This window comes from Apium graveolens, chromosome 5 (assembly GCF_009905375.1).
Source record: "Apium graveolens cultivar Ventura chromosome 5, ASM990537v1, whole genome shotgun sequence".
NCBI lineage: Eukaryota > Viridiplantae > Streptophyta > Magnoliopsida > Apiales > Apiaceae > Apium > Apium graveolens.
Window position 1 is genome coordinate 76088118 of NC_133651.1, and position 22113 is coordinate 76110230.

The window sequence follows — 22113 nt, forward strand, 5'->3', positions numbered from 1 at the left end:
TTACAGTCAATGTCATTTTAACCACTTCCAAATAAATTTTCTACCTCATTTCAATCACTGCTTATGTGAAGATGTTTTCCTTAAAATCTGATGAGTAAAAAAAAATATCACCATTTTTCCATAAAATTATTTTTCCATAATTTTATTTAGGAGTATTAATTTTACCAGTACAAATAGCCTAATTATTATTTAATTATAATTATTAATCATTAAAATTCTGCAAATTTTCTGGAAATTTTTTGAAGAATAATTCGGGTCGGAATTCGGGTCAGAAATCAATCACTGATTTTGAACGTTTCTGAGCATCAAATCGATCGATGTAAGTATCCAAATCGATCTTCTCGATCTGTTCTTTCGGTTTCTGGTATCAAAATCATGTTTTGATGTGTTAATTTTCAATTTCGATTTCTAGGGTTTATACCCGATTTGGTACTTTTTGATTCTGGGATTATTTGTTGAAATTGATGTTATGAATAGCTTTGTTTAGTGATTTCTGATCGATTCCTGTTAGTTAATCTTACTGAAGATTGCTTGAATTGATTGTACTATATCTAGGGTTTATGTATTTTTTTAATTGATCATTTTTTATTATACAAATAGCTGAGGTATATAGTGATATAGAGGCTTGATTGTGTATGTTTCAAGCTTTATTTTAAGCTATAGATTATAAATTTTGATGTACAAATCTGTGATTTCGACTTTTGATTGGAAAACCTGGAAGTTTGGCCGGAGATTTTGATCCCGGGATGATAATGAGTTTTGGTTTCCAGAATTAGAACGGTGAAGTGATAAGAAATGATTTGGCATCGAAAACCCTATCAAACGGATTCTGGGTTGATTCCGGCAAGTTCATCCCGACCCAGGATGTTCTTCCCCAACCCGTTTGACCCGGTTTTTAAACCCGGGTTCGATCCTGAAAACCCAGAAGTCCATACCCTGTTTATGTTTCCGATTTACTAATTAATTATTTGTATTTTATTAAAATTAAAAATCAGTTTTTATGATTCTAAAAATCTAATAAAAAATTAGATTTAAATTCTGAAAATTATTATTAATAATTCCTAAATTATTTTATTAACTTAGAAATTCGAAATTAGTTATTTAATTAATTATTTATCTAATTATTTGTCTATTTACTTATTATTTAGTAATTAAGTAATTAATTAATAATTAAGAATTAAAATTAATCGAATATTATGATTTAAAGATTCGATAATTAGTTAAATAAAGCGAGTAACTCGTAATTATACGAGTAATTAATCGTTGAGTTGGAATATGATTCGAATAATAACTTATTTATCCGATAAATAATGTAACAACTAGTTCTATCGATTATTTATTTATTAATAATCGATCTAATCGAGTAAATATTAATAAATTGTAAATATTTGTAATAAACTGTAATTAATCCTAATAATTAAGGATTAATTATTTTAAATTATTAAATAATTATTTATTAGGTATTTATTATTTATTAATTATTTTAAAATGATTAATTATTTCGATAATTAATCAAATAATTTTCAATAAATCATAACAAACTCATTTTTATTCCAAAAATTATAGAAAAATTATTTTTGACTCTGATTTTTCTTAAATAATTATTTAAAAATTATTTTATGGTTTAAAAATTAGTAATAATTATTTATATTAGATAATAAATTGAATTATCAGTGTTTAATTGATATTAATTAGACCGTTAATCCGATTTGAGGGATACGAAAGCCCTTTGACTCGGAAAAATGAATTCTTTTCATTAAAAAGAATATTAAGACCTAATTTCTTCCAGAACTTAGTTGACTTTGTTACTTGCCTGATTATCAGTCGAGTTGTGTGCCGAGACGATTCCGAAAAATTCCGAAAAATGGAAAACGAGTCAGATAATGATCAGTTGAGCGATCAGCGAGTCAGTTTTTATTCTAAAAATTATTTTAACTATAAAAATGATTATGTGCTTATGTGCTTATGTGTATTATGTGATTAATCGAGTCTCACTTGCTAATATGTAATATACGAGTCAGTCATTAGCGCATGGGTAGACAATAGGAATGATGTGAAGTCGATTCAAGATGCAATTGATGTACGAAATGACTTAACCAGTCTATTTTTGCTAACAGAAGCTAAGCCAGCAAGACAGGTTGAGTATGTGATAGATGAAGGTGACTTAATTGCAGTGAGTCGCGCAGAAGGCAAGTTTTTCCCCTATTCTACTTTCAGAATAGTGATATTTCTTCATATTCTTATTATGCCTGTACTCTTTTGATTCTCTTGTTCATATTTCATTTCTATTCTTTCTTATCCTTTTCATTTGAATTCTTTGTTCATATTCCAATTGTTACTCACAATTATTGATATATTCTGGTGATTAGAATATATCAAAGCATACCGATTATTCCGGTTGCTATTTCAGGGACTGGATAATAATACTTTGGGGATTAAGTTTACTTAATCCTAAGGACCGGGACATAACCGGATCCTTGAGATGGGTCGTAGTGCCTGGGTGCCCGACGGGATCTATATAGTAGGATATAGATCAACACTGTATCCTGGCTGATCAGCAGGGTATAGATGCGAACTTGTGTCCAGTTTAGTTCATTTGCATTCTCCAGTAATGGTCTTCTTTCTATTCTCGTGGGGTTATATCTTTGCAGATATACTCGGGTTACGGATTCATTTAAATTGCTTTAACACTGTTTATATTTTGCGGACTTGTTGAGCAATTTTTGGCTCACCCTTTTTGTTAGTATTCACCTTATTATTTTCAGTTAAGAAGGAATATGAAACCCATCAGGACTCGAGTGGCAAAGAAGCGGGTCAAGCCTTGAGATCCTCTCTTACCCAAGGTGTTGATCCCAATCCAGGAAGAAAGCTTTGAGTTGCCCGCACAGGTGGAGTGTAGATAGTTAGTGTGTGTGTGTGTTTAAATAAAAGATGAACTTAGTTTAAAACTGATTAGACAATGGTTTGTTAATAAAGAGAGTTGGTAAGATTTTGAATTTGGTTTGTAATAAAAGTAGTTAGTGGTTCTTGTTTTCATACTTCAACCTAAAAAGATCCTGGTTAGTGTTAAAGGGGTTTAGATTCTTTTCTTTTTATTTGTTAATTAGATTGTACATGTTTGGTGATTAGCTAGTAACCCCCAGACTTAAACCCCGGGTCTGAAGGGCGTTACATATAGGCTGCATTGAGAAAGGTCCACATGTCCCTATGAGAGCTGCTTTTCTAGTAGTTGAACATCAAGACAATCTTAGTCAAGATGACATAAATGATATATATGATCATCTTGCTTTTCTATCCAAGAGATTTGCCAAGCTTAAATTTAAGAAGAATTTTATAGCATCAAAGTCAAACAGAAACATTGTTGATAAGTCTAAATTCAAATGTTTCAAGTGTGGCTTGATAGGTCATTTTTCTAGTGAATGCAGAAAGTCTAATTATGGTAAAAAGAAGTTTGAGTCTGTTGATTCCAAACATAAATACTTTGAGTTGCTTAAATAAAAGAAAAGGGCTTTCATTACACAAGAAAATGACCGGGCTACAGACAGATTAGATGAGGATGAAGATACAAGCTATGTCAATCTAGCACTTAAGGCTAAATCAGACGAAACGGAGGTCAGTTCATCAAGTAATCGGGTAATTACCACTAACCTCGCACACTTATCTAAAGCTGAGTGTAATGATGCCCTAAATGACATGTCTATTGAATTACATCATCTGCTGTTACACTCAAGTCTCTCACTAAAGAAAATACTAAACTTAAAGAGAATAATCTATTTTTAAGTGAAAGAAAACTGTGTTAGAAACTCAATTTGTTGAGTTTGAAAAACTGAAAATATAGTGCAAGATTGCCAAAGATAAATTGACTGAATCCTTAAAGAAAGAGGATATTTTAAGAAAGCAACTTGAACGAGAACATGAAGTAATTAAGGCATGGAAATCATCTAGAGATGTTCATGCTCAAATTATTAAAGTTCAAGGTATAGAATCTTTTTGTGACGAAGCCTGGAAAAAGAGCATGGAGAAACTAGATTCCAATTTGGTAGAAGGACTTTTAACGGATGTGGATTCGACGGATGATGAATATTATCCATCGAAAGACCTAAAGGATTATCCGTTGAAAGACAAAGAATCACATCCGTTGAGTGAAATAAAGCCAGTTAGCAAAGCTAAACTAGCTAAATTAAATGAGAAATATGGATCAGTTTCTAAGAACTTTGTTCTAGGAGAAACAAGTCAAGTGAAAAAAACAAGAGAGTCAATGTAGGACATCTGTCTATCAAACAATTGAATTAAAGGTTCAAGAAAATTTAAGTGAGAACATAGTCTAAAAAGAAAAATAATAGGAATGGAAGGTAGGAATTAACAAACATAACAACTACACACCTGATAAGTATGCACCAAGAAAAACCTGTGTTAAGTATGGTAGTGTTAATCATTTATTTGTTAATTGCAAACTTACTATACCTGCTCCCATGTATACACCTCCTTCATTTCCAAGTATGCCTACAATGCCTGTGAATGTTATGCCTGTACATAATTTAAATGCACAGTTTGCTAATATGCCATTTGCATAAAATCCTAACTATACTGCATTCAGTATGCCACAAATGACATTTAGCATGCCATACTAGAATAACATGTTTGCACATAATATGCCTTTCCATGTTAATCAGCCTATGCATGATAATTCTGCTATGATGAATGGTTTTAAGGGTTCTACTCAATTGACTAAGGATGAACTTCAGATGCCTAAGTAAAATGAGGACAAGCCTAAGAAACCTAAGAAAAAGGCTAACAAAACAGGACCCAAGGAAACTTGGATACCAAAATCAACTTTGTCAAAGTTTCTCTTATAAAATCATTTCACAATAGGTACTGTTGACAAAACTTTAATCTTTAGAAATATTAATGGCTCCATCATACTTGTTCAAATTTATGTAGATGATATTATATTTGGCTCTACAGATGAAAAACTTTGCAAAAAGTTTGCCAAATTGTGCAAAGTAAATATGAAATAAGCATGATGGGAGAACTAACTTACTTTCTTGGTTTACAAGTTAAGCAAGTTAGTGATGAAATATTCATTAGTCAAACCAAATATATTTATGATCTTTTGAAGAAGTTTGACTTAATGGATTGTACATCAGCAAAAACTCCCATGGCCACTGCAAATAAACTTGAATTAAACACTATTGAAAAGTCAGTGGATATTTCAAGCTATAGGGGCATGGTTGGCTCACTTTTATATTTAACAGCCAGTAGGCCAGAATATTTGCTACATGTCTTTGTGTAGATTTCAAGCTGATCCTAGAGAATCTCATTTAGTAGTTATTAAGAGAATTTTCAGATATCTCAAAGGAATACCAAAAACTTGGCATTTGGTATCCTAGAGATCTGGTTTTGATCTAACTAGTTATTCAGATGCAGATTATGCAGGTTGTAAAATTGATAGAAAAAGTACAACATGAACCTGTCAATTTCTAGAAAACAAGTTGTTATCCTGGTTCAGTAAAAAGCAAAATTCAGTTTCTACTTCTACAGCTGAAGCTGAATATATTATTGTTGGTAGTTGTTGTGCATAGATTTTATCGATGAAAAATCAACTGTTGGACTATGGTCTACAGGTGAATAAGATTCCTATTTTCTGTGATAACACAAGTGCTATTGTAATCACTGAAAATCCAATACAACATTCAAGGACCAAGCACATTGACATCAAGTACCATTTTATTAGAGTGCATGTCATGAATGGTACTGTGGAACTTCATTTTGTTCCAAGTGAGAAGCAACTTGCAGACATCTTTACCAAGCCACTTGATGAATCCACCTTTACTAGGTTGGTAAGTGAGTTAGGTATGCTTAATTACTCTTAAACTATTCTGTTGTCTAAGCAAATTAAAATGCAGCCAGAGTAAAAGTTGATATTTCTTGTCTAAGATAAAAGTTTGGTTAAGTCATAATTTGTATCTCGACGGATGTTTATTATCCGTTGAAAATGATATTCATTGAATTCTATCATCCGTCGAAGTATCAATTATTACTCTGGGTACATCTATCATTATCCTTCGAATTGCACTCAATCTTAGCCGTTAATTTTAAGCATTATCCGTCAAATTTACTTATAGCATGTATGTATATTTCAGCGGATAATCCCAGAATTTTGACAGTTTTCTTTATTTGTTTTAAAATGGCTATTTTGGGCAAATTTGATTGGTTACTTTATTTTTCCTTTTAAATTTTTGACAGTTTATCTCTGAGTAAGTATAAAAGCTAATTTCATTTCTATTATTTACTTTTATCTTTCTCAAGCAATTTTTCTAACTCTCTTCTTCTTCAAAGCAAATACTCTCTTTCTGCAACTAATTTCAATCATAGTAAGGGCACCCGTAGTCAAAATTATGTCCTCAACTGGGCCCGTCTATGAAAATAACAACTTTGTGGCTCTGGTAAACAAGCAAATACCGGCATCTGAAGATTATCACAAGATGATGGACTTCATACTGAACTACAAATTCAGTTATGCCATGCTTGAGTCCCTAACTATCTACTGTGAAGGAAATTTGGACTACAGCAGTGTTCAACTCCAAGGACAAAACTATTACCTTCACTCTCAAAGGTAATGAACACTGTTTTAATTGTGATGTTATTGAAAAATGCTTTAAATTGCCTGAAAATAACACACTTGCTCCACACGCAGACACTGATGTAAGTAATATGCTAGTTTCTATGGGCTATGCTCTTGATGCCACTAAGTTAGGTGATGTTAGGAGACTAGCTCTTAAAAAAGAATGGAGTTTTCTGTATGATTCATTCATTAAAGTATTTTTTGGCAAAATTAGCAATTTTGATGTTGTATCTTACTCACTTGCTCACATGCTTTATATGCTCCTTAGTGATAAATACTTCAATTTTAGCACTTCTGTTATGTATGAAATAGGGAGTAAGTTAGGGGATATTAAAAAGAGGTTTAAGAATATTTATTATGCTAGATTTTTCATGATGCTAGCTAGTTTTGTTTCTGAGAAACTCTCAATTGAGAACCCAGCAAACAAGTTTAATTGTTGGGTCCAAGAGAGGAGAATTATTGCTGATTTAAACAGGGAAAATCATCACAAGGATGTTACTCTTGTGTACATGCCAATCATGGAACTGCCTCAGGTAAGTGAGGTAAACATTTCTGTACCTACTACTTCCCAACCCATCACTTCTTTGCAAACAACTGTGCCCTAGGCACCTGTGACAGTGACCAAATAGGTGCCTACCCAAAGCACAAAATCAAAAATCTCCAAATCCAAGTCAAAGAAAGCCCCCTCTAGTTTCTCTCAAAAGAAACTGGTTGTAACATCCACTAAAAGCCTAGAGGGGAGTGTAAAGGGAAGTGAGACTGGAGAGGGACAAGGTGAATATCAAATAAGCCCTAAGAATAAGGATGCAGAGGTGAGTGCATCCCAGACTAGCCACACTACAGTTTCCCAACAAACTGTAGTGCTTAATAAGGATATAAGCTCATTGCGAGTTGCATCCTCCCAAAAGGATGTGACTATTGAACAAAGCTCATAGCCAAGAGCACAGACCAAGAGGGTTAGGGACACAAGCTCACCCCAGACTTATGCCAGAGAGAAGAAATCTAAAACTCTTGGGGATACACAGGGTGCACACACTGTGCCTACTGCAGTCAAAGACTCAGTTGATGCACCTTCTCAAAGTCAGGTTGATGTGGCTCCAATAAATGTGGAGTCACAGCCAAAATCTTTAGTTATAGAAGCACCTCACACTCAAAACTCACCCAAAAATTCTCTGGATGTGGACATAATTCACACATCAATTCCTGGATCTCCATCTCTAACTTTCATGCAGGAGCCAAAATCTACAGCAAGTGAGCATCATCTTTTAGATGATTTGTTGGCTCACTTGCCATTTCTTTCTGATTTTACTGAGAATACTGTGTAAAATCTCAAATCAATCACCACATATTCTACAGTAGTTTCTACTCCAAACTCTGTCATTTCTACTATCTCGAAAAATATTGTTCATCCGTCGACTAGTGATTGTATCTTGACGGATCTGCTTAACACCAATCATCCGTTGACACTTTCAACTACTACCTCGATGGATGTTCCTCATCCGTTGAATATCACTGCACAAATTTCAATTTCAACCAATGTTACAAGTGCAGATGATTTAATGGTCGTACAATCACTCTTAGGATTGAGGGAAGGGAGTGAACAGAGTGAGAGGCTGAGTTTCTCTCAGGCAAAAGGAGAGGAAAAGAGTGAAAATCTGCAAGCTATTTCTTCCAATTTGGCAAAAGTGAGTGAGTGGAGTCCCACCTTAGTAGGTGAAGGTGAGGGTATGAGGGTGGGAAGCCAAGGGGAGCCCTTGATGCAAAAACAGAGAGAATATGAGAGAAAAACAGGTACATGAGAGATAAGGGTGGAAACCATTGCTAGTGAGTCAATGAATGTCAATGATGTAGAAAAAGAGAAACTATATCAGCAAGAATATCAAGCTGTAATAGATTATATCTCTTTGGATGCTGAGACATTTACTCATCCTGTTCCAGCACATCAAATTCTGGCTGGACAAGGCAATGAGGAGGCTGAGAAGACATTGAATCTAGTGCACACTACTGCTTTCATGCAAAGGGTCAAGGATGCCATCACTGCCATGCCATCCACAACTGGTGATGATGTTGATTATCCAACTGGTGGTTCCGAAGATTTATTTGGGGATGAAGATGATGATGAAGGAGATTCCATGAAAATAGGGGGAGAAGCAGGCCCTAGCTCAAGATCAAACATTCCATCTTGGGTGTTTTCCAAAGAATGTGATGAACACCATTATAAATTGACTCTCTTTCACATTATTCAAAAAACTCAGAAAGCTCTTCAAGCAACCACAAATGAAAACACCAAGAGACTTCTTCAAGCACATTTAAACTCTCTCCAACTACACCAAATTCAATCTATCAAGAAAAATCTAGATGTCGCTGAGCTAAAGACAGAAATTGATCAAGTCAAGAAAGATATTACTATAAGATTGGAGGCTACCTTTCCTAACACACCAATGCTAGACATTAACAGACAACTCAGGAAAAACTATGATCTAATCAGCAAAGTGGAATCCTTAGACAAAAGGCTAAAGAATCTGGAAACATCCATTACTGAAATTCATCTACATCAAGCCCAATAAACTCTGCTTCTTCGGAAACTGGTGGCTGCACAAACCTCAACCTCAACTCAACTTGATGCTAACAAAAAGGAGGATAAAGACTCTATCATCCATGTTAGTCAGAGGGAGTCAACAAGTGAGGGGGAGAAAGTGGTAAACATTCAAGTAAGTAAAGTAATTGTGCCAGCAATTGCTTTCCCTAAGCCACCAGCTTTTGATAGCATTGATCTAATCAATAGCAGTTGGAATCAAATGACACACTGAAAAAGCTTGATATAACAGTAGTTGAGCAAAAGCTAGCTGCAAAATGGAAGAAGCTTGATGAAAACATCAAGAAGAAGTTTGGTCCAATTGGGAAGCTAGACAAGGTCTTCTCTCACTTCTCCAAATTGAGACAAATTTCAGCTAATGAAATGAGCCTTGGGAATATGGAAAGGGGTGAACCCTCACCAATCAAGTATCCAAAGGCCAGCGTGACTTTTAAGCCAAAAAGAAATTATCCAAAGGATTCAGACAAAAATCCACTGGACCTATCTTATGAAACCCCTAGGCCAGATGAAAAGAAGTTGCTTGCAAGGTCTATTGATTTATCCAAAGATCCTAGAGACACAGTGTCAAAGAACAGAATTGCTAAAATCTACAGAAGTGGCAAACTAATATGTGTTGTAACATCTGGAAAATATCGTATAATTATTTGTATCAATATATGATTATTATGTGAATATTATATAAATTTTTGGTGAATTATCTAATGATTGATAATAATATTCGGATGTTTGTATGTAATAAAATGTGAATATGTTAATTTTAATATGTCCAGAATAAAATATAGATAATTAAGGTATTTTTCTGGTAATTTTTGGAGTGTTAGATGATTTTATAATGAATTATGAATTATTTTCTGAATAATTATAAAATTATTTTATAAAGCCGGAAATCGTCCGACTTCAACCATTTTTACGTTTTTACAACCCGAAACTCTTCCGAAAACTCCTTCCTAACCTAATCTGTAATTCCGGACATTTTCCGTATTTTGACTTTTTCGATCCGGATTACGGTTTGACACGTGCGCGGCCCGACGCAAAATTTTCGATACGATAACCATTTCGATAAATCAACAAAACCCGTTTTCTCGAGAGACGGGATATTTTTACATTATTTTCGTATATGGTGTTTTATGAAAAGCTCGGTTTTGATAATTATCCAATTCTGGTATAAAATTGTATCATTTTTATAGTTACTTAGCGGCTAAGTAATCTATTTTTGGATCATTTTGTAGTTACTTAGCGGCTAAGCAACTAATTTAACGATCCAAAACGATCCAGAACGAACCAATATTCCATAAATATAAATAGCATATTTTTTATTTCATTTTATTCGTTTATTCATTTATAATCAGTAAAAATATAGTAATTACAGAGAAAAACTCTAAAAAACGATACGTTCTTGAGAATCAAATGCACGAACGAAGGCGTTACCGAACTCCGATTCAAGCGTGCGATATATCAAAACGAAGCTCTCGAAAATTATTTTCTGAATCAATTAACCATTTTAGTGCAGAAATCAAGGTATTTTTTTGATTTAATTATTTTATTTTGAAATTATTATGGATTAAATTATGGATTTTTGTTCTTGAGATTTTTGATATGATTTGATAGCATAATCATGTAGATAATAATTTTCTGGTCAATTTGGTATATTATATGTCAAAAACTGAGTTCAATAACATGGTTAAATTTGAGTTTGATTTTCAGTATATGAAATTAGGGTTTTGAACTTTGAATGTTCTAAATCAGGAATTGGGGGTTTTATTTTTACTGATTCTGGGAATGACTGGTCAGTACCAATCGATAGATCGTGGAAAAAGGAACTCATTGGTGTCACTGGTTTTAACAGAAGTATCCTGTAAGACCTTGATCGGAAAATCAAAGTTCGCCGGTGGCGAAACTTTGATTGGATTTTCTGATCAAACCAGTTGATGTTTGTTGATTCTGATAACATATAATTGTTCCTGACATTGAGTAGAATAGACGCTGGTTGTTTGAGCTTGTTCTGGGCAGAAATCCGGTCACCGGAAAAGCTCATGGTCGGCATCCATGGCTTCCGGCGACGGGGGAGGGGGACGACTGTATAATTACAGTTTAACCCCCAGTGTTTGTAAAACTTACACTTTCAATACCCAGTTTAAAAATCTGGCAAAAATCAGATTTAAGTTTTAAAAATTTATAAAAATCTGATTTCTTTTTATATTATATTTAGAATTTTTTTTTAATTATTTTTAAATTTCAAAAATTAATATTTTTAATTCTAAAATTATTTTTAAATTCAAAATTAAATTTAATTATTTAATTAATTAATTTATAATTAATAATTGATTATTTATTAATCAATTAGTTTAATCATTAATTGATTATTTGATTTAATTAGTTATTAATTAACTTTAATTAATTATTTAATTAGATTTAATTATTTAAAATTGATTTAAAAATTCTGAAAAATAGTTTCGAGTTGTAAAATATTATTTTAAACTATTTTTAAGGATCAATAATTATTATAAAGTTATTTTAAAGTCAAATTCGGGTGTTGGAACCCTATTATTTAATTATAAAATGATATAGAGACCCATTTTAATTCTGAAAAATGTTCAAAAATTCATAATAAATCAACCGTTCATCCATTTAATATGAAACGAAGGCCTCTAGACTCAGAAAAATATATTTCTCCTATTAAAAATATTTTCGGGACCTAAATTCCTTTGTATATAAAGGACGTTTGTTTTAGGGATCATTCCGAGTCGATAATCGTTCGATAAAATATTCTTTTTGACCCGATTTCAATTCTAAACGTATTAAGACCTATCTTTTGTCGATTCAACTTATATGCTACATGAATTACGTGATTATGTGTTATATGATTACATGCCCTATGTGTACGTATTATGTGAATAATGAGTCAGCGTGTCTTTTAAATGTTATCTGTATGAGATGTGATTCTTATCTATTATTATCGGGCGGGTAGACGATAGGGATAAGTGTATAAACTAGTCAATTATATATTGTCAGTTCATTGAATAGTATTATTTGTGATAGATGCACATAGTGCGAGACGTTCAAAGCTAGATAGAGATAGTAGAAGTAAAGCCTGATTGCGTGTAGTTCTAAAACGAGTGGATCCAGAATAAAGATAAACCTAAGAGGGTAAATGATAAGAAAGGTCAAGTAGCCCGTCAAGGGTAATACAGATGCGACATGACTGAATGATATGGCAGCTAGTCAAAGATCGGAGGATTATCTATTGAGGCAAGTATTCCTAACTTTTCTCCTAAAATACTGCAAATATTTATTCACTCCTATTCTAAGTTCAGAATAGTTAACTGTTTTATATTTCGCTGCAATTACTCTTATTATGCCAGTTCTTTTCATTATTGTTCCTATAATTCGATTGCTCTCTTGAGCAAATACCCATTCGTTCGGGTTATTTGCGAACCCTGATTTGGGCTGTTTTGAAATCAAAATGATTTGATATCAAAATACTCTACGGGCTGGCGGTTACTATTAGGACCAGCTGGATCCTATGGGTCAGGGATGAACCGGACCTTTAGGGCATAGTCGCCTGGGTACCCCATATGTTGGTTGGGTCTATGCAGTTGGACACTAGAATCCAACATATGCACTATAACCTGCTGATCAGTCATTATTGATCGCCATTAACGACATTCCTTTCTGAATAGTTCATACTTGTAAATTTCAAGAGGACGAAATATTGAAACGATCACTGTTCCTTTTACAGAAAAATGTGATTTATGATTAAAGGCCAATGAGGGCCAATATTTTGTTCCTCAACTAGTTAAATATGTAAAAACGTTTTTAAAATCATTTAACCATCATTTCCAGGAGTTTTCTGATCTGATACTTGGAAACCATTTATGATACTTGCTGGGCATTTTCGGCTCACTCTTGCTTTGTGAACTCTTATTTCTTTCAGTGTCAAATGAGGGCAAAGTGAATGGCTTTTAATAGTCAGCAAAAGTGGTGGGATTCCAGTTGAAGAAATTTGGAGATGTTGGAGCGATCAATACAAGGAAATTAGTAGTGAGGTAATAAAATTGTATTTAGACAATGTAAATTTTAGAAGGTTAGATTCTTGTTTCATACTATAACCTATAAACGATCTTGAATATGAGGGGTTATCTGTATATTTATTTTAATATACAGGTTTTTATTATTATTTAAAGTTGTGTAGTGACACCCAATCCTGACCCCGGATTTGGGGGCGTCACATGTGTGGTGGCGGGACATCCACAGTTTGCAAAAGCTAAGAAAGAAGAAAAGGTGAGGCTTAAATAACAACAAAAGCATGCTTCTTTAGAATCCAAGAACCTAGCCAAGAAACCTGCAACCACAGAAGTTACATTACCTGCTGTGACAACTGAAAATCTGAATGAAGGAAAGAAAGAAGAACCAAAGCAGACAAAGAGGAAGTTTAGATACAAACTCCACTCAAAGAGGAAACTAGACTTTGATGAACATAAGGAAGAATACATGTCCACCCAATCTACAACTTCAAGCTAATCAACCATACCTACTGTGAAGGAGGCTGAATTCAAGGTTAATCCTAACAATACTTTCCATGGTGAACCTATAATTCCCAAGGATGAACCTATAGATTAGGACAACTTGCCCCCTCTTGATTTAAACATCCCAATCTTTGCCAAACCAAGAAAGATAAAGAAAAGAGCAGTCAAAACAGTCAAGCCTGCCAAACTTTAATCCAAGTCTTTGGCCAAACCCAAGCCTACTGTCAACAAGGGAGATCAACTCTACATCTGTGACATCAAAGAATTTTCAGACATAAATCTCTATCTGGATGAGCTAGAAGAAGTTAGAGCCATTGATGCCTACTAGCACCTCCCAAAGAATTTAATCTTCAGGTATAAGGGTGGAAAAGAGATAACATGACCCCTTCATAGATGATAGGGATAAATGAATCCTGATAATGGGCTGCTGGACCCAATAAGAAGGTGTTTGATATTCAGACTAGAAAGGTTAAGCCTGATGGACCAGATCAGGTCTAGTCGAATAAAAAAGGCCCAAAAGCCCTGATTATTAATTAATTTCGTAATTAATTAATAAGGGAAAAATCAGCTGTTGAGAAGAGTCCTGATAAGGATATAAATCCTTATAGATAAGCCTCAAGGGGACCTAAAAGGATAAGGAATCAGTTTCCTACTATCTAGGACTCCAAAGTCCATTCTAATTATGAGACTTGCCCACCAAGTCTCCTATACCAAGTCCAATTCAAGGACCACCAACATCTATATAAGGGGTCTCACCCCACAAATCAGAACTACGTTTTTTGGCTTGATTCTCTAACTCACAGAGATACGTAGGCATCTCGTAAAGGCAGAATTAAGCTACGAAACACGAGAGCAGCCATTAAAGGCCTTGAGCTCCCGAATCTTAGTAATAAATACAGCAAGTAATAACCTTAGCTTTTTATCCATAACATTTGGCGCCGTCTGTGGGAAGCAACAACAACAACCATGGCGAGAACACGGAGAACAATTGGAGCTCTAGAGGAAGGAACACCATTAGAGACAACCCAGGTGATTTCATCAACCGTGGAGGTTCCTCCCCATTCAACTTATGCATCTACTCAGGGGGAAGCCCAGACAGGGGCAACTCATCCTCAGCCACAAGGGACAACTCCCCCGACTGTTCAAGGTACGAATCCTCAAGTTCAACAAATACATATACCTGTGAATTCTCGACCCGTCGGGTATGAATATTCAACTATTGTTACTACTAACCCCCCTTATGGGATGCCCCTTCACCCTGAGGTTGGAGGAAGCGGATATGCTGGGCGAAGCGAAGCACGAGGGCGGTCGCCCCCCTATATACGAGGTTTGGATCCTATCCCAGAGGATCGGGAATTTTCTGGTCCATACACTGAGAAAGACTCTGAATCTTCAGATGATGAAGTGGCCCCGAGAAGGAGGCGTCCTGGAAAAGAGCCAATGGCCGATGGAAGGCAACGCCCCCAAAGCACCCCAGGGGCGAATCCCCAAGAAGTGCAGGAAAAGATCAGGGCTCATGAGGCTGAAATCCAAAGGCTGAGGCGTGATTTAGAGGCTCACCAAGCCACCAGACCCCACATACCTCCTAGGGGGAGAAATCCTCCTCCTATCATAGACCTGGATGGTCCGGTAAGAAGAAGGGCTGCTGTCCCAAGAACTGATCCAAGCAATCTCCTTCCCCTTGGAGATCCTGATGATCCAACTCCACCCTTCACAGAAGAGATAATGAATGCCCATATCTCAAGGAAATTCAAGATGCCCACTATCAAAGCCTATGATGGCACGGGAGACCCCGCTAATCATGTTAGGACATTCTCTAATGCACTGCTGCTGCAACCCATGAATGATGCTATAAAATGTCGGGCCTTCCCTCAAACCCTGTCGGGTATGGCTCAAAGATGGTACAGTCGCCTACCCCCAAATTCTATTGGATCATTCAGAGAATTAAGTCAGGCTTTTATTAAGCAATTCATCAGTGGAAGAGTCCATGAGAAAAGTTCAGCATCTCTTATGAGTCTTGTGCAGGGAGCTAAAGAATCCTTAAGAGATTACCTAAATCGTTTTACAAAGGAGGCTTTAAAAGTCCCAGACCTTGATGATAAGGTAGCCATGATAGCACTGCAACAAGGAACTAGGGATGAGTTTTTCAAGATGTCTTTGGCCAAACGACCCCCTGAGAGCATGTTGCAGCTCCAAGAGAGGGCAGGGAAGTATATCAAGGTTGAAGAAAGTATGAGGAAGACTGTAGTAAGTAATGAGCCCACTGGAGGAAAGAAACGAAAAACTGATTTGGAGTATATCGCTAAGGATAAATATCCTAGAACTGAACAAAACCCTGATTCAACCCCCACGAAGGGAGGACCTGGGCAAAAGTTCACTGAATACGCTAAGCTGAATGCTCCCAGAAGTCAGATTTTGATGGAGATTGAGAAAGATAGAGATATTCGCTGGCCTAAGCCCTTGAAGGCTGATCCCGCCAAGCTAGATAAGGGCAAATATTGCAGGTTTCACAAAGATGTTGGCCATGACACCGATGAGTGTAGGCAGTTGAAAGATGAAATTGAGTTTTTGATTCGAAAAGGAAGATTGAACAAGTATACTGGAGATGGAGGAGACAGAAATAATAATGGAAGGAAGAACTTTGAAGATCGTAGGAGGGACCAAGATGATCAGGGGCGGAATCCCCAACCTAGAGGACCAGTTATAAACACCATTTATGGAGGGCCGAGACCTCGAGGGCCTGTGATAAACACGATCTTTGGAGGTCCAACTGCTGCTGGATTGTCCAAAAATTCCAGAAAGGCATATACTAGAGAGGTTATGCATATTGTTGGAGAAGCCCCGAAGAGGGCCAGGACAGAAGTAACATTGGCTTTTGATGATTCCGACCTAGAGGGTGTGAAGTTTCCCCATGACGACCCGCTGGTCATAACGCCGATAATAGGAAATAGCCCGGTTAAGAGGGTCCTTGCGGATAATGGTGCTTCTGTGGATATCTTGCTCCACGACACCTTTCTAAGGATGGGGTATAACGACTCCCAGTTGACACCAACCGACATGCCGATATATGGATTTGCTGGAGTAGAATGTCCTGTGGAAGGGATAATTAAATTGCCAACCACCATAGGTACGGAGCCAAGGCAAGCAACGCAGATGCTGGATTTTGTGGTGGTAAATGCTAGTTCAACTTATAATGCTATCATGGGGAGAACAGGGATACATGCCTTCAAGGCAGTCCCCTCTTCCTACCATTCAGTCATGAAGTTTCCCACCCGAAACGGGATTGGAGAAGAGAGAGGAGATCAAAAAATGGCTAGAAGCTGTTATGTGGCCTCTTTGAGGGCAGATGGAGTCGGGGGGCAGGTTCTTCCTATTGAAGATATGGATGTTCGAGAAAATGATGAGAATAGAGGAAGGCCAGCAGAAGAATTGGTTTCGGTTCCTTTAGATCCCAAGAATCCTGAGAGGATGACTTTCATTGGAGCCACATTAGAGGAGCCCCTTAGAGGGAAGTTAGTGAAATTTTTGCAAGAAAATAGTGATGTATTTGCATGGTCAGCAGCTGATATGCCAGGCATAGACCCGGAGTTAATTACTCACAAGTTAAACGTGGATCCAAGCCGGAAGAAAGTGAAATAAAAGAAAAGAAATTTTGCCCCGGAAAGACAAGAGGCTATAAAGCAGGAAGTGGAAAAGCTCTTAGAGGCTGGTTTCATTGAGGAGATTCAATTTCCGGAGTGGTTAGCAAACCCTGTAATGGTGAAGAAGGCTAATGGAAAGTGGAGGATGTGTATAGACTTCACCGATCTGAATGATGCATGCCCCAAAGACTGTTTTCCGCTGCCTAGAATTGATACTTTGATTGATGCCACCGCTGGACATGAGATGCTGAGTTTCATGGAAGGGTTTAGCGGATACAACCAGATCAAAATGCATAAGGATGACATTCCAAAGGTATCATTTATCACTGACTTTGGTGTTTATTGTTATCTTGTTATGGCGTTTGGTCTCAAGAATGCAGGAGCCACCTATCAAAGGTTGGTGAATAAAATTTTTAAGGATCTTATTGGGAAGACTATGGAAGTCTATGTTGATGACATGCTAGTCAAGAGTCTAGTAAAGACTGATCATATAACCCATTTGAGGGAAGCTTTTGAGGTCCTGAGGTACCACAAGATGATGTTGAATCCCACGAAGTGTGCTTTCGGAGTAGGATCTGGAAAATTCTTGGGATTGATGGTCTCAAAGAGGGGAATTGAGGCTAACCCCGATAAAATAAAGGCAATCCTGGACATGGAACCCCCAAAAACTGTCAAGGATGTTCAGAAACTCACAGGAAGGGTTGCTGCGCTAGGACGATTCATCTCCAAGTCAGGAGACAAGTGCTTGTCATTCTTCAAGTCATTAAAGAACATTAAAGACTTTGTATGGAGTGAGGAAAATCAGAAGGCATTTGAAGAGTTAAAGAAGTATATGGGCCAGGCCCCGTTGTTGGCCAAGCCAGTTCTGGGTGAAGTTTTATTCTTGTACTTGGCTGTTTCAGAAAGCGCCTTGAGCGCGGTGTTGGTTAAGGAGGAACTGAAAGTCCAGAAACCCGTATACTATGTCAGCAAAATTTTGCATGGTGCTGAGTTGAATTATTCAGCCATTGAGAAATTCGCTTTAGCCTTGGTAATGGCTTCAAGAAAGCTGCGTCCTTATTTTCAAGCTCACCAAATTGAAGTGCTAACAAATCAGCCACTGAGAAATATCATTCACAGTCCCAAGGCAAGTGGGAGACTGATTAAGTGGGCAATAGAGTTGGGAGAGTTCGATCTCAAGTATAAGCCACGTATGGCCATAAAAGCCCAGGCACTAGCTGACTTCGTGGTGGAATGTACCATACCCAACCAAGAAGTCGGGGGGCAGGAAGATACCATACCTCAAGACAAGGGAGTCGACAATGGGGACAAGGAGAAAGAATATTGGGTTCTCTATTTTGATGGAGCATCAAAAACAAATTCCAGTGGAGCAGGGTTGGTTTTGCAAAGCCCTGATGGATTCTTAATTGAGTATGCCATGAAGCTAGACTTCCCAACCACAAACAATGAGGCAGAGTATGAAGCCCTGATTGCTGGCCTTGGTCTAGCTGGGACACTTAGAGTCAAAAACTTAAAGGTCCGTGGAGACTCGAAGTTGATCATATCCCAGGTAAAGGGAGAATTTGAAGCAAGGGATGATACGATGGCTAAGTATGTTCGCCTAGTAAGGGCTGTGATGACCCAATTTAATGAATGCCATGTTGAACACATTCCAAGGGAAGAAAATGCTAAAGCAGATGCGCTATCAAAGTTTGCTTCATCTGAGATTGAAGAAAGTTCAGGAAGTGTGTACTTCCGTGTTTTGAAGACACGAAGCATAGATGTTAAGCTTGTGGCTCCCGTAGGCTTGGGGACGTCATGGATTGATCCCATCAAGGCTCACATTCAGACCGGTTGGTTGCCAAGCGATGCAATTGAGGCACGGAGGTTAACTGTTCGAGCACTAAGGTACTCTTTGATAGATGGGATTCTATATAAAAGATCTTTCGTGGTTCCTTACTTGAGGTGTCTCAGGCCCGATGAGGCACGCTTAGCTCTTGAGGAAGTGCATGGAGGTATTTGTGGGCAACACTTGGGGGGCAGGGCCTTGGCTCATAAGATAACTCGTTTAGGCTTCTATTGGCCAGAAATGATGGCTGATGCCAAAGAATATGTAAAGAAGTGTGATCGTTGTCAGAAGCATGCACCAGTCGCCAGACAACCCCCCGAGATGCTGACCTCTATCAACTCACCTATTCCCTTTGCTATGTGGGGGATGGATATTCTAGGGCCTTTTCCTATGGCCACAGCACAAAGGAAGTTTCTGATTGTAGCCATTGATTATTTCACCAAGTGGATCGAAGCCAAACCTTTGGCCAAAATCACAACTAAGCAGGTTGCACAATTCCTGTGGGAAAACATTATGTGCCGATATGGAATTCCCCGTATCCTCGTCACTGACAATGGAACACAATTCAACAACGAGGAATTCAAGAAGTATTGCGAAGAAAATGAAATTGAGTTACGGTTCACCTCTGTGGCTCACCCGCAAGCCAATGGGCAAGCGGAGGTAGCAAATCGGATAATCCTGGATGGACTAAAGAAGAGGATCGAAAAGTCAAGAAATAATTGGGTGGATGAGATACTTCCCATATTGTGGGCCTATAGGACTACCTGTAGAGTCACGACAAATGCAACTCCTTTCATGTTGGCATATGGGGCGGAAGCAGTAGTTCCCGTGGAGATATCACATTCTTCTCCAAGGATTCAGGCTTTTGATGAAAAAGAAAATGAGGAAGGGCAGAAGTTAGCCCTGGATTTAATCGATGAAGTGCGAGATAAAGCACACGCAAAGATAGTAGAATATCAGAAAAAGGCTTCATTCTACTACAACCTAAGGGTTAAAGAGAGGTTTTTCAAACAAGGTGACCTAGTCTTGAGAAAAATAGAGGCTTCTGGTGTCGGACAGAAAGGAAAGCTTGCCCCAAATTGGGAAGGGCCGTATAGAGTCAAGAGCGTTCAGGGTAGAGGAACCTACAAGCTGGAGACTATGGATGGTTTTGAAGTCCCGAGAACCTGGCACGCACAAAACCTGAAGGTTTACTACGTGTGAGATGGTCGAAGTACGATTCTCACTCGTCAGGATGGCGAGTAGGTTGAAAAGCACCTTGAAGCTTTGCTTGCTTAGGATTTATATGTTTTAGTTTTATTACGAAATTTATTAAGACTTGTGTAAGGGACGAATCCCAGACAATTTTATGAAATTCATAAGTTCTTCAAAGTATGTTTGTGGCCTAACAAATAAAAATCAAATGCATGGATGCAAGCATAAAAGGTGATAAATGAAATAAATCTGATAGATGTTACAAAAGTTTGATAAATAAAGTCTCGAAAATAAAAAAAGCCACGCAGGGCTGAAAAAGCTCTAAGGAGCTGAAGTACCCTCGGCATCCATATCATCATCCTCTCCACTCTCGCTGGATGTCTCTGTCGTCTCGGAGGAGGAGGAAGAGCTGTCGTCCTCAGCAGGTCTGGAAGAAGACTCGGGAGGAGGAAGGAGTGGATCCTGAGGAACATGGTCTGAGACAACTACTCGGGTACGAAACCTCTGTAGCAAAGCCTCGTCATCAGGGCAGATATAGTCCGCCGGGTTAATATCAGGACAAGCCTCGTTCACGGTCCCAAGGGTCGTGTCCCAACCAGTCCTAAAAAACTCGGGAAAGACTGAATCATCCCTAATCCTCATAGATTGGGCAAACTCCTCCGAGTCCAGATAGTTGTCTATAGCTTTATCCTTCTCCGCCCGAAGTACCACCAGCTCGGCGTTAGACTCTCCGAGTTCTTCCTCCTTGCGCTTGAGCTTCTTCTCCAGGGTAGCATACTTCTTCTGTTGCCTCCTGAGGGCATTATCGGCCTTATCAGAAGCCCGCTTCCATGATTCGGCTTGCCTCACGGCGCCTTGAAAATAGGCGTTAGACTGAAACAAAGCAACCAACGAAGTATAAGGCAAGAAAATGCTACAAGAATGAAAGATAAATTTAAAAGAGAGAAGGCATACCGAAGCCAGAGATTGGGCTCCCATGAGCTTAATCCTCTCAAGGTCAGGGGTGGCCACCACATCAGTAAAGTCCTTTGGAGTCACGCTATGGTAGGACCAATCCCAAGCATGTTTCGTGGAACCAACCACGGTGTCCCCTCGGCGGAATCCCCAGAGAGGCTGGAAGGCTCCTGTGGCAGCAGCAGTAATAGGAGCACTATGGGCCCCAGCTCCTTCAGTTGAAGCCTCCCCTATAGGCTCTTTCTGCTTCTTCAAAAAGATAGGCTCCGTGGCCTTTCCCCGGGTGTCTAGGCCTGCGAGCCGAGCTTTCTTCATCCTAGCTGTTTCCTCAACCAAAGGAACATTGTCCTCGTTAATCTCCTTAGCAGCTGAAACAAAGCAAAGGACAAAATAAGTGAAGTTAATAATGCATGAAATGAAGTAAAATTGAGAAGGGAAGAAAAAAACCCTGTTGAGAAACAGAGGATAGTCCCACATGAATCAGGGAAAACTCCTCTAAGAGAGTCCAGCTGGTGGTCGTGCCATCATCCTGAGTAAGCCCATTATAAATAATAGTTTCTTCAGGAGTTAAGTGAATGGATTTGAGGCTACCATCACTGACCTTCCCAAAGGAAGATCGAAAAAGTGTGCCCCAGTCACCATTCTCCCAACGTAACCCGACGAAACTATTCCTCCAATTTTGATTATTATCAGGAATAGAGGCACTGTTAAAGATATGTTTGCTTTTGGGCCTTTGCTTGACATAGACC